Source organism: Phragmites australis, chromosome 14 (assembly GCF_958298935.1).
Source record: "Phragmites australis chromosome 14, lpPhrAust1.1, whole genome shotgun sequence".
In the NCBI taxonomy this organism is placed as follows: Eukaryota; Viridiplantae; Streptophyta; class Magnoliopsida; order Poales; family Poaceae; genus Phragmites; species Phragmites australis.
The window spans coordinates 25,386,391-25,394,260 of NC_084934.1; the positions used below are offsets into that span (position 1 = coordinate 25,386,391).

The 7,870-nt window shown below is 39.2% G+C and overlaps 1 pseudogene; it reads right to left on the reverse strand.

The window, feature by feature from the left end:
• Positions 1 to 10: 10 nt before the first annotated feature.
• Positions 11 to 6,193, reverse strand: LOC133890114 (NADH dehydrogenase [ubiquinone] iron-sulfur protein 4, mitochondrial-like; annotated as a pseudogene).
• Positions 6,194 to 7,870: the final 1,677 nt, after the last annotated feature.

The following is a 7,870-nucleotide window of genomic DNA, read 5'->3' on the forward strand; positions in this document are numbered from 1 at the left end:
CACACAGGATAGAAACACAAATGCATCCATGGACACACACTTTGGGAGGACATGTATTTTGTTTGACTGCAGCTCGTGCTTATTACAAGTCTGATAGACATGTTCGACATTGTACTTTCACAACGGATACTGATGAAAGCAAAAGCGGTGCAGGAGGAAAACATCTCATGAATGTCGGCTCAGACTAGAGCTCATGCTTGCTCCGTCTTCAGGGCACCTCTCCACTTGAAGTTTTCTGCATACGCCTTGGGCTGCATGGTCGAGAAATAATGCGATTAATCACAAACAAGCAAATTCCTTCATCAACACAGCCTGAACGGCAAGTGTTAATTCGAAATTTGCGCAAATAAAATTATTCCAGTACCACAGAAGTGCATGTGTAACAGAACACACGCGAAAAATGGAAGGTAACACCTGAGAAATCAATGCGCATAAGAATTTTAAGAAACATGAAACAGAGCAATAGCAAGCTAATCTTTTCTCCAGTAGAAGCGATTTAAATGGGTAGAGTACATTGAAATTGTCCCGAAGGTGGTCTAATATTTCTTCAAAGTTAGCTTAATTCCGGCTACTGTACTGCCTTAAACTAGCATCTGTTTCTAAGATGACGAAACTGAGTTGACAGAGCTGTAAAGTCCAACTCGCTCTTGGCTGCCGTACTAAAAGTCCAGTCATGTAAAGACTGCTGGTAATGAGCCAGTTCCATCACCTGATTGGACCTGCACGGTCACTGCGAAACGAATAACATGAACATTCCATAAAATAAATGTATTAGACGAGTACGGCTCCCGACGAGTACAGAAATAGCTAGGAAGAAGGATTATTAGGCCTTACCGTCAAACTCTGGATATTTCAGAAACATGCAAATATTTAACTTTAACACACTATCAGCCGTATTTATGTTATGATGTACTAGTAATTCACTCACTGCATATCAGTCTAGAGTTTTGCAAACTTTACTACTGTATGAGCCGTATTTGTGTTCTGCTGTACTAATTCACTCACTGCATGTCAGTCTAGAGCTTTGCATAATATACCTCAAAAGCTTAGGCAAAATAGCTAGGGTTAGGGATAACAAGCCTAATTCTTAGCAGGACATATGTAAGAATGCATGCACCGTGAAAAAGACTGCTAAAATAGTAGTCACATTGCATCAATAGACACATTATTTCAACCTCTATGGCAGCTAGCAGGCCAGCTTGTCCTTATCCATATCCTGCTAACAAACGATAGGACTTAAGAGTCGATGAGGATGCTACCAACTCTGGCAATTATTCATTGTTCACACACATTCAACGTACCTCCAAAGCTGATGCCAAGTTTGGCTTTTCTTTGGCAACTCAGTTCTGACAAATATCGAAGGACTCGACCTACTTTTCTTGAAGAGTCAAACACAGCGAACATGCAAAATGTGAACATCAAGAAATCAGTCAAGTGCTACCATCATCAGTTGATCCTTTAGCCGCCATACTCTTCTCCACCTCTCCGTTCCCAAGTACATAATCTTTTATCCTCCCTCCTCCCTTGTTCATTAAAGATGCATGGTAACATTCCACATGTGCTATACTGATATCATGTCTAAGGCAGATCATTTTATGTTCGGCATGTGCAAACATGCTGACATGCCAACACAAAAGTAACACTATTTATTTGTAGAATTGAACAAAACATGAAGTAGTTGAGGAAAATAAGTTGTGTAGTAGTTAGCAACCTGGGAACATTTGAGTGATTTTGATAAACAAAATTACAAAAGGCTTTCTGGAAAGGGAAAAACAAGGTAATTTAAGCTACAAATCTTCAATAAACAAACAAACTAAATTCCCATCACTATTTGGTTGCTGAATTTTCATGATCTAACTGATTTCTCATCCTACAGTTCAACCAAAGCAAATAGCAAATTAAGCATTAACCTATCCAACTTAGACTTGGAGTTCAGTTGTTTCTACTTGCTAGCGCTGAACATAGCTATTGAAGCCAAACCGGCAATTGAACCGGTCAGGCCCTTGGTTCACAGTTCTTTGGTCTAACCAGGTTGGACCGTCGGTTTGACAATGTATCAGAGAACTCAGGGACGGCCCTGGGTCTGGGCGAAAGGGGTGACGACCTCAGTCCCATGAAAGGTAGGGGCCCCGGCCCAGGTATACCAGCTGTGTATATACTAGATGGCCTTGTACATATTGCGCGCTGGGCTACGTAGCCAACAAACTACAAAGCAAATGTGTTGTGGCCCAATTTGGCAAGGAGAATAAAGGCCTAAGGACAACAACAGCCTAGCCAACGAAGTCCAACAGGCCCTAGCTCATTTCACTCCGCAGAGACAAACGTCACCGTCGCCGATTCTTCTTTTTTTCTCCATGCCCTAATCCACTTGATCTCTTCTCTTTTCCCCAAAGCAGCACCTGCAGCCATCTCAACAGTTAACATCTATTGATCTACAGCAAACAAACCCCACTAATTTATCATTTTTAAATTTTGGTTTCATTTGGTTCATAAGATGTACATACTAAATTCACATGAGCCGACATGTGACAAAGAAGGCTAGAAGGGCCTGGCTGGCTAATTGCCATTTCAAGTTCATAATAAGATCCATTATCTGAGTTATATCTTCTAATTTTCTAAGTATGATATGCTTATATATTTTTAGGGCCCTTCTACATATTATATTGGTTTCCATTCAAACATCAAATTCCAGGTGCTTTGTTCCTTTTTTTTTTTTGCATAAGCTAATCTTATACCACTATACCTTTCAGTGGTGAGATGTACATGTAGAGAGTTTCTACAAGTGAAATGAAGAAAGGAAAAGGAGAATAATTGCATGAATTGATAGAATCCCCCAAGGTGAGCCATATATGATTTCTTTTCAGAATTTGTGATGTGCGTTTTGAGTCTAGAGGCTAAAATCGTCCATAATGTATTAAAAAATGATAGCAAGTACTATTGCATGATTGTGTTGGAATAAAGGGCCTCCATTCTTATGTCGCCCTAGGGCCCCAAAAGTATCAGGACCGGCCCTGAGAGGACGGTATGTTCATGTTAGACACACAACACAAATACACAGCGGTCAAGTGGCTTGGTGGAACTAGTAGGTCGCGAGTTTGATCCCCACCTCCACCTATATTTATTCCTGCGTGCTAGTGGTGCCCAGACAGGCCACCCAGCCACGATCAGCCCCACGTCATTGCAGGCCAGCCCCTGGTTTCAAGTGGTTTTCCTGTAAAACCGAGCTGTCTAACCAGTTTTTCTCCAGTTCAGAAGTGGTTCGATTACAAATGCAGTCTTTTAGCAAACTAGTTACAGTTTTTTTGCTGCATGGTTAACTATCTCGCATAAACATATAAAAAGTTCAAAAGTAATAAGTGTTTCATAAACACACACTCTTTTACTGCAGGGTCTACTCCCCTCATCAACATTTTTTTACTTCACGGTTCTAATTTGACAATGTTAACAGCTTCCTATGACTATATTGCATCCACTGAAACATGCACAAACATACTTGAAATTGTATATTCTAAACTCAGAATATGAAATGTTTCAGCACAGATAGAAGACATAATCGTAAGGATTGGTGCTGAACTGGAGAAAGAGATTATTGCTTCATGCAAACATTTGGTATCCATATCAGTGATAAGTCAAAAAAAATGCATGCACTGTTAACAATATCATGGAGTGGCAAGACAAACATTACAAGAAGAAGCACAAATCAACATTGCAAAAGTTACATGCATGGTTTAAAAAAACGTTGATGGAAGTCAAATGAAGAAATGAAGGGACCAAGACAGACCTTCAAAAGAGGCGTATGGTGTTTCCGAACCTGCAGAAAAGTAAATGATGTAAGTATAGAGTTCCGATGTCTAAGAAACTTGGGGAGAAACATTCTAATAAATCTAAAGGATTACAAGTTATTGAATACCTCAACAGTAGCTAAAAAGCGATCCTACTCAACAGTAAGTTTTGCTCCACAAATATGGAATCGCAGATGTCTGGAGGGGCTTCAGTTTAGTTCAAAAATAAAATTAAACTTCATAACATCAAAACACAAGTGCCAGTAAATTTGCAAGCAGTACACTAGTACAGTGAGTTTTTGAGATAGTAATATCTCAAATGAAATTTAATGTTGACAAGTGCAAAAGATAGAACTCTAAGGCGAGGGACATAGATCACAAGATCAAATGGATGCAAGCTAATTTGCACCCAAAGAAAAAAAAGAATCTCAGTGGAGACTAAACTGAGCTTTGGACAAAATGCAACCTCAGACTAAATATTGTAATGAACCATGGGCTTTTCTCCATTGACCAATATCAATATGTGATGATGCTATTGAGGAAATAGTATATAACAGCTAACCAGTAACTAATATTTGGAAATTAACTATCACCAAAACAAAAGAATTGCTATAACTGGAAATTTGAACCATATACAAGGACCAACTTGAGGTCCATCTCCATTTGTACTTTGGTAGATGAACAAATCTAGTTTGTCTACCACCACTACTATGTTTAGACACTTAAGATCTGAACACTTAGATACAACAATGAAGAGTTGAAACATCCTACATGTTCAGAAGGTTATGCAATTTAAGTCCTGCTTCAATCTTACCAAATAGTTGAATTGAGTATCTAATTTGCCAACTCAATGTCAGCTACCAGAGAGAGAAAAAGAAGACCCACCACATAATTCCATCCATGTTTTTCAGCAAATGCCTTTGCTGACTCCGCACTGTCAAATGTAAGTCCCGCTTCACCAACATTAGCATATGGATCCCCACTAGATGTCCATCCCATTAACGGGTTCTCCCACCTATCATACATTCAAATGATAACAATTTCTCAGGAGAGGGGGCAAAGAAATTCAATAAGCAGCAGGAGTAGTAGTTATACCTGATTATATACTAGTTTACTAACCAAAAACCTATGGTACAATAATCAACACGAACTCCAAACATCCAGCACATGTGAGTACAAATTGCATCATTCATGGTTTTCAATTTGCTAGCTGCTGCACCAACAAGAACCAACAAAGCACAGTAATTATCATACTTTTGGGTTGATACAAAGTTGATTTTTCACCTCCCGACTTTGCCTGAACCTTGCTGGGATGCAGTCCTAGCTGGTGAATAAATTACAACCTGCTAATTCACACGGATAAGCTGACCAGTTGTGAAGAAAAAGGAAAGCATCCCAAGTAGGTAGCTAAGATGCGTAAACTAAAACAACAATAGATCAGATATACCAATAGTTCACATCATCCCTCGGTACCCTTTTGTTTCAAACTAAGTTCCCTAGTCGTTGGGAAACTTTAACATTCAGCAAAATTGGTGGTACATATCAAAAGCTGGAAGATAACAGTGTTATATACCCAAATGTCTCATTAATTTATTATAAAAAATATAGGTCAAAGGCCAACCGAACCATAGTGCTTATTCAGTGAAAACTTCTTCATATTAAATCTAACCCCAGATTTTGATATTTTCTCATCCTTGATTTCATAAGTTCACATGTTACATCTTAATGCTACTAAACCTGCAAGTATTTAGAACCTATCCTACTGAAAATTGGACAACTAGTATCCATACCAGCATACACTAAGCTCTGAAGATGCTCCGTTTCTTAACCCAGAACTGTCAAACTTCATTAGCAATACTTTTACTTCTAGAGCAAGCATACAGTGCACATTCCTCTTTGTCACAGAAGGCCCTGGAAAGGAATCGCATTGGGTTGACATCATATATGTGGGGAAACCCAATCTACCACACATTCCTCCAGGCCACAGTTCGAATTCGAGACCAATCTATAACAAAATACGATTAACAATTTCGCATCTCTATCCAGTATCCATTCCAAACTCCAAACACAACCGGCACATCGATCCCACCCCAGCGCCTCCGTCGTGAATCCAAAACATCTCTCAATATGCCCACATGGATCCACGAGAACTAGCATCACCCAGCTAAAAACACGAGAGCGAAGGGATGCGGAATGTTACCTTACGGCGGAGGTGCTCCTCGGGGATGCCGGAGACCATCCCGATCTCCCCGGGCTTGATCTCGACGAGGGCGTCGGAGGCCGCCGCGGGGAGCATCCGCGCCGGCGCCGGCGTCAGAAGCGTGCGGCCGAGGGAGGGGAGGCGCCGCCGGAGCGGGGCTGCCATCTCGTCGGGGCCGTACACCGGAGAGGAGACGGAAGAGGAGCTTGAGGGCGCAGGCTGCGAGTCTGCGAACCGAACGATCTTGTTGGATCCAGAAGATTTTTTTAAAGGGAAAATGCAAAAAAAAACATCCAAAATTTATTTGGATTTTGACTCTCCTCTAAAAATTGTTTTGCTAAAAAATCTCCTAAAAATTTGATTTTGTTGAAAAAAACCTAAAAAATCAAAAAAATCAAAAAATCAAAAAAAATTCTAAAAAAAACTAGAAACAAATCTAAAACCTTCTATGAAATTTATTTTCAAAAATAATATCTTTTACATCATATTTCATGAAGAGCAAGTTTGGAAAAAAAAATGTGCAGCTCATTTATTAACTCATGTTATTTTAACTTTGTTATGTCTACTATTATTTTTTCTACACAAATAATTGTTTAAGTAAACTAATAAAATTGGTTTCACTAATTTTGGGTGTTATAGATTAGTTATGAATTAATCTATCTGCAACACATTTACTCAATCCTGCATGTTACAATTACTATTTCAAAAATTTATATATTTTTAGAAGATAAAAGATCATGTAAGAAGATTAAAAAATTTGTTTAATGATTTTTTGATTAGTAAATAATTAACTATGCATTTAACTCGAATTAAAAAATGAGCTATAAGTTTTTCTTTTTTTTCAAACTTACTCTCCATGAAATATGATGCAAAGGATATTATTTTTGAAATTTTTTTCATAAAAGGTCTTAAAATTGTCTCTAGTTTTTTTAAAAAAATTTGTGATTTTTTGTGATTTTTTTATTTTTAAGGGTGTTTTTCAATAAAACTAAACCTTTAGGAGTTTTTCTAAATAAAATAATTTTTTAAGAAAGTTAAAATTTAAGTGACTTGTGAGGGGTTTTTATATTTTTCCTTTCTTTTAATAACTAGTATGATGCACGTACATTGCACGGAGCGCGCGTGAAACTGCATGAGAGCACGGGACTTAGAGGAGAGGTCACGGGACCCACATCTGGTTGCTTTTTTTAATACGTGAATGTTTTAGAAATCACTTATTTTTCAATTTTTAATAAAATAATGTTATTTTAAAAATCAGCAAAAGGTAAGGCTGATTTGGTCTTGTGGAGTAAAAAGGCAAGTTCTGTTTTGATGCATTGTGCAGGGAGTCATTTGGACGTGATGGCACATGGCCGAGATTGCTAGGCGCGCAGCTACGGTCCAGCTGGCTCGGGCGTGTGGCCAGCGGCAGCCTGCGGCCCTGGCTTTGGTGCAATGTGGCTCGGCGGATGCATGCGGCCTGACCAGATGGGCCAAGAGGACGATTGTGACGTCGTGGCCCTGGAGTAAGCCGGCCCAAATAGCCTAGGCGGACGGCTCGCGCGCGGGAGGCGCTCGGTGGCCGAAATTTTTTATTTTTACATTTCCTAACTTAAAAATTAAATAAATAGATTCTAGATAAAAAAAAATTAAAAAATAAACGTCTACCGTACCTTTAAAGGATACCACGATGGTAAGAGTAGGCCTTACCGCCCTTTAACCAAGGTTCCATTTACCGACCGGAGCTCGGTTGCCGAGCTCCGGCGGTAACCGAAAATGCGCGATAACCGCGGTTACCGGTCAAAAATTCAAAAAAATTCAGAGAAAATTTATTTGGCAAAATTTGAATTTTGGAAAAAAAATTGCGATTTTAGCTGTTCGGTAACTGCTCGGTTTTGGTCGGTTACCG